Source organism: Phallusia mammillata, chromosome 3, assembly GCF_965637545.1.
Source record: "Phallusia mammillata chromosome 3, kaPhaMamm4.hap1.1, whole genome shotgun sequence".
Taxonomy (NCBI): Eukaryota; Metazoa; Chordata; class Ascidiacea; order Phlebobranchia; family Ascidiidae; genus Phallusia; species Phallusia mammillata.
The window spans coordinates 17,287,047-17,298,204 of NC_137254.1; the positions used below are offsets into that span (position 1 = coordinate 17,287,047).

Here is an 11,158-nt window from a genome sequence, read left to right on the forward strand (position 1 = left end):
TAGTTTTCGTCGCAAAGACAGTAAATTATTATAGCCAGCGTGTTTGTCAGCATACAGCAGTTATAGGATGTAACGTATTATTCTAACTCTTACTCGCCACACTGTACTCGATTTTTAACATTAATGCGATAACTCGGTATCGAGTAACCAGATTCGTCTCTACCAATAATGACACTACTGTGTTTTCGGAAATCAGATGAAGTTAATTGCAATAAAACGTATGTTTGTGAGATGTGGTTGTGTAAGCTTGCGTACTTGGCAGAAATATTTAGCTGTTTGAACGAGCTTAATACTTCTCTGCAAGGATTTAGCACCAATATATTTGTACTGAGAAACAGGACAGATGCTTTCAAACAGAAGCTGGCACTTTGGGATAGTCTTGTGCAAAAGAAAGATACAATTGTTTCCAAATTTGAATGAGTACTTGACAAGTGTTAATATAAACGTTGAAGATTTACTGAGCTTTGTTAGTCAACACTTGAAAGAGTTGGCTAACAGTTTTGACCATTATTTTCCGGAGCATGAAGATCCTCGAAGCGGAAACCATTGGATCAACAATCCATTCAACGAAGATGTCAACACATGCAACCTTAATCTCCATGAAAAAGAAAGTGTGATTGAATTATGTTCCGATTCTACTTTGCAGTCCAGCTACAAAAAAACAACCACAGACACAATTCTGGATATCTCTTGAAAACGAATACTCGTCTCTAACTCATAAAGCAACAAAATTATTGGTGTTTTTTTCAAACAGCTACTTGTGCGAAAAATCCTTTTCATCGCTGACTTTAATTAAAACAAAGCAAAGAAATCGACTGGATACCGAAGCAGAGCTACGAGTTTCAGAAACTTCGTTGGTGCCTCGTTTGCCTCGCATACTGGCAGTGAAACAACAGCAAACATCTCACTAACATTGATTTTGTTTGTAAACGGTTTGGCGTTTTGTTGTTTGAGTTGAGTTAATTGACGTTTGATTGTAATTTTTCGTCTTTAATACAAGGGCTATGACTAAATCTTGTACTTTTTAATGTTGCGCAACGACAACTTTGGTGAAGAACAGGCATAGAAACAACTGTTGCATTCACTACGATTTTCGTTGCCGGTCCGTTGGATTTTTTTAAATTTTTGCCGGTCCCGCGGTGCGAAAAGGTTGGGCACCACTGGTCTAGATCGTTCATGGTATTGTCAACAGCTGTATGAATTTCTAAGAATCTAGATAGCATTCATCATCAGTATTTAACAAAAAATGGTTCCAAACATCTGATCGTTTACCAGACAGTTCTTTCCACTGTGCCATACTTACAACAACACCACAATAACTGTTAACTGAACACTGTTGCATAACTGCCTCTTTTGTCAACAACGTTGCAACATAGGAATATCTCATTGATTAACCTGCTGCCTTCATTATGGCGGAGCGTATGACGTAACAGTCTCATTGTCTTTCTTGTATTTATATTTGGCAGTGCATGAAGGAAAGAAAACATGTTTTCTAATGCCTTTTGGGATTCGTGACTCGCACAAACGTTGTTACTTTGTTTAAACAAAGATATTTTAAACATAATTAGGATTAACTTCTTTAAAAAAAAATTATTTGAAATTCGGTAAAAATTATTTGATAAATTTACAAATAATTTTAAATTTCAAATAATCAAATAATTATTTGTTTGATAACAGCCCTATCTCTTATTTTAAACAACCATGCAAATACAAACTGTCATCAGAAAGTTTAGTTATTTCAAACTGGTTAAACTTGGTTGTATAATTACCAACCTTCCAGGTGAAAAAAATTCTGCTATTTTGTTCCACGATGCTTCACGTTTTTATCTGTCTTTATATGAGTGGATTGCCACGTTGTATAAATTTTCGTGCTTTTTAACTTGCAGAATGAAATCCTCATCCGAAATCTGGTCCATCTTGCCTGTTTTAGTTTCCCGACAACACAACGTGAGTCTGGCGCAACAAGCGTGACTCGCGAATTTATCGCTTCTTGAGCGTTGCAAGCGAACGGCGCGACAAGCGCAGCAAGCGTGACGCGCGTTACGCAAGTTACAATAAAACAAACAAAACTGTCGCGCGCGAAGAAGCTCGTGTAACCAGGCCTAATTGCAGTTTTATGAATAGTGCCCTTAATAAATTCCCTTCTACCTGCAAAGTCCCGTGACCAAAATTGCTGATAAAACGCCTCCCTTCTAACACCATCAAGAAGAGTGGAACACTTTGCACACGGACCTTTGCAAGGTGAAAGTAACTTGTATTTCTTAATGTTAAATTGTGAACATTCATGTTGTGTGAGCCGACGCCTGGAACACAAGTGTTTCTATCTCGTGGAACATTATTACATTCACCTAAAACACATACAAATACAATTTGTGGTTGATGCTAAACACACGTTCCATACACCAAGTTGCATAGTTAATAAAGCTGTTCGTCCAACTGGTGGAAAGTTATACAAATTAGTCGTTTTTTGTACATATAACATACAAGAGACTGCAATGAAACAAAGTTTAACAGATTTGTACAGTCATATTAAGGACTTTTCTAATGCGCTGCCTTGTTTTAGTATGTACAATTTAGAAACCAACACTTATTACTATTGGAAAATGAAGTCAAAGTGATCTATACATCTTGAATGTTTCTTCTAACTATTCCTGACGGTTTAACAGTTCACTATAAACAAATTTATACATTTGGTATGTCTAAACTCGACGCAAACAACTGCTGCCAAGGAATTAATTTAGATTTTTTTTTTGGAAGAACAGTCCAGAAAATACTTTATAATTACCAGTTAACCGGCCTTACGTTTGTATGTCACTTTACAATAACCACCATATCTTTTTTGCGCAAAGTTGAAAACCTTGAATACGATTCGGTTCGGCAGCCATGTAATTTTACGCTTTAGCGAATCGGAAACGTGACGTCACAAAATGCGCATCAACGATACGTGCTAAAACTATTCACCAAAAGTTACCAGCACATGTTTATTAATGACATAAAATCGTGATTGCAGTTTGCCAAAATTTTAGTGTTAAACATTGAAACATATCCCACCATGTGTTATAGTCATGTTGTTGGTCCAAATTGTCTTGTGGTCCATTTGTTCCGATGGGAAGGATCAAGCTATCGCTGTGATTGTAAATAAGTTTTGATAAGATGAAGGCGATAAGAAGGCTTAAAACTGATTTAATAAAACATTTAGTGAGATCGGTAATCAAAACACGCTGTTTTTAACTTTCAGTCCCCATGCTTTAAGGCAAATACTGAAACTAGAATGCCTCCATGGCCTCCACTCCGTACGTTTTCGTACGGAAAGAAGGCCACAGACCCCCGCTTACACCACCCTACGATGGCCCTTTTCGCGTCATTGATCGAGGCAGCAAGGGTTTCACGCTTGCCATCGGCGAAAGCAACCAGCTCGTTTCCATCGACCGTCTTAAGCCAGCGCATGTCGACCTTACGCAGCCGGTACAAGTGGCCCTCCCAATTCCGCGCACCAACCAACGCCGACACAACCGGTGCCATCCGAGAAGGAATCGCATACTTCAGCACCGCCCGATCCGGCTCCACCCGAACCCGTTCCTGCCCTGGCGGATCCAACCCAGACCATTGCTTACGCAAATGGCATTGCTGTCACATGGGTTATTGGAGCAATAATTCGTTAGGCCTTGTTGCCCTTGTGGGTTTCCGTCCAGCGCATACGACAGGTGCGCAAAACAGATCATCGCCACGTACGAGTACAAGGTAAGAAACTTAGTTACTTGCATCTTCATTTCTTGAAATTCTTCTTGGTAGTCGATGATCTAAAATACAAAAATTGTGAACTATGTACCCTTCAACACCCTAATGTTTGTCTTAAAGCTAGTAATACCAGATTTAAATTAGCAGAGTTAATCCCTGAACTGTTCTGATAAATACCTGACTACATCACCGCTTTAATATAATAAGGTTGTTATTTCTAATGGCTGGCTATAAATTATGCAAACGTTTTGGTATATACTTGACATACAGAGCAAAGGCAAATCAAAACGAGAACAGACATCAACTGCGATATCCCGTCGAGGAGAACAAAGAATTGCTTGAGGTCAAGCAGCCTGCCCATTCAGAGCGTCAACTTGAACAGAAAATCGCCTAAAGCAATGGTTCCCAACCTTTTTTGTTACATTCCTCCCTTCGCCCTTTTCCAACTATTTATTCCTCCCCATAAGCAGAAAAGCAAATATAACATAAAAAATCATAGCAATTTGAAATATACCTTATAAATAGGGATGCCCATTCAGTATCCTTTACCAAATGTGAACCGGGTCCAAATTATAATGGACATAATAATGTATGTACAAAAATATTCTGTAACATTTTCAATGTACTTTTTTTGCAGTTTTTATGAAATTCCTCCCTTGAACTCATAAAATACCTCCCTTGGGAGGAATTCCTCCCCGGTTGGGAACCACTGGCCTAAAGCAATGTTTGATCAAGCGTAGAGTGGGTCTTGTCCAAACATTTGTTTGTTGACCAGCTCAAATCGCGTACGAAGCCCATTTGTTTTGAGATGCTGTTGGAACAAACGAGTTGTATTTTGACCGTTTCGTAGGATTCCAGCATAGCGCATGTGTGTATGACCAAATTATTGTAAGGTAAACAAATGTTTTTTGTGACAGAAATGGTGTGTTCCGTGAAACGGGACGTAACATCTTTAAACTGTGGCTTCCTCAGTCACGCTACGAATAAATTGCTTATTATAATAACAACAACTTAATTGGCACGGCCTGGAATTTCCTTTTATTTGGTCGTGGGCCAGTTCGTCATGTCTGAGCTGCTAATTTTGTAGCAACTTAATTGGTGCCGCGCTCATTGCTACTGCATCACGATATACCAGCGTACGAACTGCTGCGCCCATAATCAAATTGCTACGAAAACACGCCAATGCTAGGTCACCTCTTGAAACGTCGCCATAATTAATGCATTGCAAATTTTTATTCGCTTAAGCTTTCTGGTGCCCAATAATAAACGTGAAAAAACACCATTGTGTTGCCTTTGTCGGATGGCACTTGATGGTCTGACGAACGGTTTATCCCTTCTACGATTTTTTTCTGTTTCCTGAAAATCGACGATTTTATTTAATCCTGTGTTAGGAAATCCGATGAACCGTGGATATTTACAAATTGGCAAATTCGCTTACCCAGCTTTGCGACTGATGGTTCGTTGGTTGTAAGATAATTTTGTTCTTCCACGCAGTTATCCCTGTTGATTGAATTTTACTAACTTATTGTTGATTATAGTTAAATACTTGATGTTTCGTCGTTACCATATCCTTGAAACCTTTAGTCCGGTGGGTGGCGGCAAGCGTCTGGTTGGCTCGTCGCGCACTGTGGAAACAACTACAGAAAAGTGGGCAGGAACTTGGCCGAATGGTCCGGCGCGCCTGACCCATATACAGACATAAAAAACCCTGATCGGGATTCATCCCCGGGAGAGTCCTGGGTTCGAACCCCGTGAAAAAAAAACAACTACAGAAAAGGGCAGAAACTTGGCCCAACGGTCTGGCGCCAGCCATATTGGCTTTTTTGACGCCAGATTCTTCGAAACTGGCTTTTTTTATTACTGTTTGGCTTACAAAATTTTGTTTGGCTTTTTTGGCTTACAAAATTTTGTTTGGCATTTTTGGCTTACAAAATTTTGTTTGGCTTTTTTTTGGCTGGGGAATATCAGACTATTATTGAAGAGCAGTACCGAAAATTGCCCTTTATTGATTGGAAAGAACAAAAACAATTTAAAGAAAATGGGATACCCCAAGACACAGAGCAGTTTTGAAAGGGAGTAATGCAGCATCCTCAATTTAAAGAACTTCTGCATTTGCTCTTACTTGCCTTATAACACCTATAAGCAATGCCGTAGTGGAGAGGGTGTTCTCTCTATTAACTTGCATAAAAACTAAAGCAAGAAATAGACTTCAGCTGTCTCTATTGGAAGCAACAATTAGAATTAGAGCAGAACTCTTGACTTCTAATAAGTGCTGTAAGGAATTTGTTCCTTCAACCAAAATGTTGAGTAGATTCAAAGCTGACATTTTATATTCTAAGAAATTCTCTACTGAGTCTGTCAACAATGAAGAGGACAACCTTTTTGAAGAAGAAATTTTTATGTAATTTATGTGTAACTTGTGATTAAATTGTAATTTTGTGGTTAGTAAAATTATTTGGCTTTTTTTGGCTTTTATTTTTCTCATCTTGGCTTTATTTGATCACTGGGATCTGGCAAACCTGTCTGTCGCGCCTGACCCATATACAGACATAAAAACCCTGATCGGGATTCGTCCCCGGGAGAGTCCTGGGTTCGAACCCCGTGAAAAAAACAACTACAGAAAACAAATCAAATGGCGCTTGGAATGTAACTTCCATACACAACACACAGTTTTGAGATCTCCTTTTGTAAGCAACCAGGTATAATGCCTAGTAAAGTATTTTTGAAAGCAAGATGGTTTTGCTCTATGCTTGGCCACTGGGTTTCTAAACAGAGCAACTTAAATCAAATTTTGAATGAATTTTTTTGTATTGATTCTGTTTTTATTTTATTTGACGCCGAAACTAACACAATGGTCCTACAGTTTACCATAGCACTGTTATGTGAATGAATTTAAAAGCGAGTTTTCCCGGCGAGCTTCGTGCAATCAGCCATAGCCCGACAATAATTGCGTTGCATGCCAAAATCAGAGAGCGATAAAATAACGATCGCTGTGCAGTGAACCAGTGCTCCCTGCTATAGGCATATATGTACGTGGTTAAAGCAGGTTTTCTAATAAAGTTCGCCTACTTTTTGCATCGACCTAATAGCTTTGTCAATAGTTGTGCTTGTTAATTGGCCTTTTTGCTTGTTTTGAAAAGATGTAGTCGGTATTACCATTTTTAAACGTCTTTAAACATTTTTGTAACAAAATGCCATTTCGATGTTGCAAGCAAATTAGTATCTTCATACAGTAAAACAGGTTTATTTTATGATTAGTAAGGCCTTTAATAGTTTGTGTGCCTTTAAAAGTAAGTTACATCAACAACAAGTGTAAGCTCAACTGCTCACTATAATCACAACCAAATCAGACTTTGTTTAGCCAGGTGAATATGAAACGGAAATAAACCAATTTCAAAGAAAAGCGGAGATTAAAAAGCCGACAGCCAAAATTGTATTGTGGACTCATGCATGTTTTCATTTGTGTATGGAAGTGTGCGTGTTGCTATTTTGTCTCGCTTTTTCGTTGTCGCGTTATAAGCGCGTTTTTCTTGTTGCGCGCACTTGAATAAATCATCCGCTTTAGTTAAAAAAGGATGTTTCTGTGAATGCATGAATAATGAAAATCAGCATATTTTCACCGCAAACAAATTACATGACTATCAAAGGGGTTTGTAGAACATTCTTATTAAACGAAGCAATACGTCTTCATGTCGTAAATTAAAATCTTGCTTGATATGATGTGAGATTCTGTGACAAAAAAAGGCTCTGAGCCGTTTGGTTTGTATTTTTGATGCGGAACAACAAGACAGGAAAATGTCAATCATAAATTTACCAACCTCGAACATAAATATTTGTCACACAACGTTTAAATCAACCGCATTTTAACTGCTTTTAACAAATCGTTTTCTGTGATAACGTTCTCTAGCGGTCGTTGTAACGCCAGTGCGGCGTTTCATCACATCAACAACCTATAGATGCTTATCTACGTGGTAGTGTTTCTTGTCCAGCGCGACATTTCGTTCTAAGCTGGTTCAAGATTTTCAATAGGCACTGCGCGCAAACTATTCATGCTAGGTTGCGTGGCGTGATTCGTTAAAATTGTATCGCAATACGTAGACATAGAACATTAACATTTAAATATTTAACTATGATACGAATATTAGAGCATTCGTTTGCCTATGGACACAACTTTTACATCTTCTTTGAATAAAACAACGCCCAGTCTGCGAAGTGTCGTATAAGTCTATAAATGGAAACAGAAATATATCTGTGTCTAATGTAAAAGAATCGATCATAAAAACCATCTGTTTCTACAAGACAAGTTATATAGCAAAACAAGTAATCACTAATCAGTAATTAATTGGGACCATAGTCGCAAACCAAACCCTTAAACATCTATCAGGATCCACCAAGAAGTGAGTTTTTAAGTCAAAACCAAACCCTTAAACATCGATCTGGATTTTTAACTGAGCGAACGCACAGGAAACGTCGAACAAAATTTTACTAACTAAACGGGACTTTATCTTTTTGTTTGAGTAAAAAAAATGTTTAAATTGTTATTTAAACCATGACCAACTATTAACGCCACGCTTAAACAGCACCTAATTTGTCAGTTTCTGCACACAGTAAGAATTATGGTTCGTTTACTTTTGTAGTGGTTTGGTGGTGTTGTGTTGTTCAGAATATGGTGTGGATGAAACATATTGTGGGTAAACTAAACTTAATAACCAAATTATGTGTTGTACTGTTACCGAAATATTCTGACTGCCCGGGAATTCAGTCTAGCAATTTAGGGTGGCATAATAAGCTGCAATAGTCCTGTGAATCGGGTGTATGCCTCGGGACTGTCTCTTCAATTTAGTAAACGTCCTTTAACCCTGCTACTACAAAAATCCGAATCGACCTAACACTGGTTTTACTAAAAGGGCGTATCGCAGTTTATTATGTTCTGTAATACGTACGCCACGAATTCAATACACCAAGTCTTTCCACACAAAAACTAACACGACACATAAAATCAAAGCAAAAGGAAATCGACCATTCACCAGGTGCCTCTTAGCAGATCACCCTGTCGGTTTACATCACGTGCCAACCGAGTGTACTTCGCAACTGAAAAGTAGTGTAAATAATTTCGCCATAGTACAAACATGTCCTGTCGAAAATGTATTTTTGTTCATACTTGGTAGAAATTCAGGTTTTGCACATCAGCATTTGCAGATGAACACAAGGATACAAATATAAATGACGTGTGAATTTTCGCGGTTCAGGAAATCTGCTGACGAGCGGTGTAGGGGAAATGTCAATTATTCTATTTGTCGTAAAATGCTGCAAAATCCGTAAAAGAAGAAAACATAATTTAAGCCTGTTAAATGACACAAATTGTCAGTTAGGCCAGTTTAGTAATCTAGGCAAGTTAGGCTGTTTTAATACTTAACACCTAACACAGTTTAGGTAACACCAGTTTTTAGTGCTCGTTCACTACCTTAAACAAGGTCAACTAAAAATTTAAGACTGTAAGGTAAAAGGTGAGTTACTCAATGAAAACTTGTACAACATTATGTAATCACCTAATGAAAATCGGTGATCTGAGGGACTAGTAAACAGATAACATGTAAACATCTGCTAATGTTTTTTTGTTTTTTTATTAGAAATCGCTTCATGATGTTTATTGCTGCAATATTGATATTGTTGATTGCATCCGCTACGTGCATGACTCAGGATCCAAGTAAGTTTACATAAAATCAACTTAATCTGCAGAACAATATTTACCTGATGCGTTCTATCAAATGTTTTATTGGTTAACATGTCATGATAAATACAACGAAGGGAAATCGTTGAGCTTCTTCTTTGGTTAAGTCTTAAGTGTGTGTTTAAATGGATTCCATTATTTGACAGCAGTGTCCAGCCTTTTGCAAGATTCTTAAAATGGGCATTTAAAAACCTGGCTTGTGTATGAATCAATGCGTATGTACTAAGTAAATATTGTGGTAATATTTCTTACAATGCCATGAAAAATATCTATATTTCTAATGCTATAAAATATTATGGTAATATATTCCTCATGCTATCATACAACCTATCCTAAAGTGTTGTTTATACAGGTACCACAGTCCGCTAAACACCTTCGCCACACCATAACTCCTTTTAGCCGAAATGTTGCTAAATAACGATACGTAGTGCAAAGAGCTGAATTATTACAATAGCTGTCAAACAGGTTTAGTTAAAAACTAATTTAGTAGGATTCAAGTTAAAAAGAAAAAAAATAATTTTAATTGTTTGATACAAAAACTCTATCTCAAACCAAATGGTCCTAACCTTCTGTATCAGGAGATCAAAGCGCCGACAGAAATATGTTTTCAAATAGGCGCAAGCCCTCTTTGTGCCAACAACAATAATTACGCAAATCATGGGCTCACGTGAGGTATGGTGTCAATGCATTTTCCTTGTCACACACACACACGATTAATTTACTTTACTACAAATATAACTGTATCTTCGCTAGGTGCTGGATTTTTTTATGAAAACAGTTATAATAATTTACATGGAATTTTAAACTAGTAAATAAAATGCAAATACTAGTAACATTTTCATACAGTGTTAATTTTTTTTGCAAAAAAATTGGCAACAGTTTAATAGCCACTACTTTGTGTTTGCTGTTGTTGTTTGCTGCAGGGTTCAACTGCGGACATCGTGGGTTTAATTTTCCTGTCCAAGTCTTTTGTAATGGACGTCGGGACTGCGGTGACGGAAGTGATGAGAAACAGGTCACATTTTCCACTTACCCTGAAAACTTAGCATCAACCTACATCAGGTAAACGTTACATTACCTCCTTTTGTTATGAAATGTTTAGAGTGACATAACAACAAACGTTTTTATTTCACATTTATAATTGCAATCACATTCAAATATATTGATTATCTTGACTTGAGTTTTTACTAAATACAGTTTACATGTGCGACGATAACATGGAAGGTAAACAAACAAGGACAGTTTTAAATGATATTAGTAAATGAACTTAGTTTGTTAATCATATCAAATTATAATTATTCTCTTACCATCGTATGTCGTAAACAATTACTCTTAGAAGCTGCAGTTGATTGTTGGAACACCAATCCTGCAGATCAGTTATATTTGAAATTAATAATGAGAATTATATTTGTATGCCATTTTCAGATTCATCAATATAATGTTGCGGACTTATAATCAGGGGCGGCTCGTGCTAGGGTGCTGCGGACCTGCAGCACCCCTTAGATATTTTCACCTAATATTCTTATCACAACAATACAGATAACGTTTCAAGTATAATTTTTATAAGTATAATTTCCGCCTTGATCGGCATTTTTTTCATTAAAAAAAAATTATGGCATTAATATGTTATCTATGGTGGAACTGCAGCTCTAGTTTCATGACGAATCGTGACGTGTTATGACGTTTTGC

General features: G+C 37.3%; 1 long non-coding RNA gene across 1 annotated transcript; it reads right to left on the minus strand.

Annotated features, from left to right (window-relative positions):
- Window positions 1-7,399: 7,399 nt before the first annotated feature.
- LOC145217617 (uncharacterized) lies at window positions 7,400-10,000 on the minus strand. Its single transcript, XR_013857447.1, has 3 exons — window positions 9,490-10,000; window positions 8,900-9,045; window positions 7,400-8,829 (listed from the first exon to the last, which is right to left on the minus strand). It is a non-coding gene; the product is annotated as an uncharacterized LOC145217617 (long non-coding RNA).
- Between the last annotated feature and the right edge of the window lie 1,158 nt (window positions 10,001-11,158).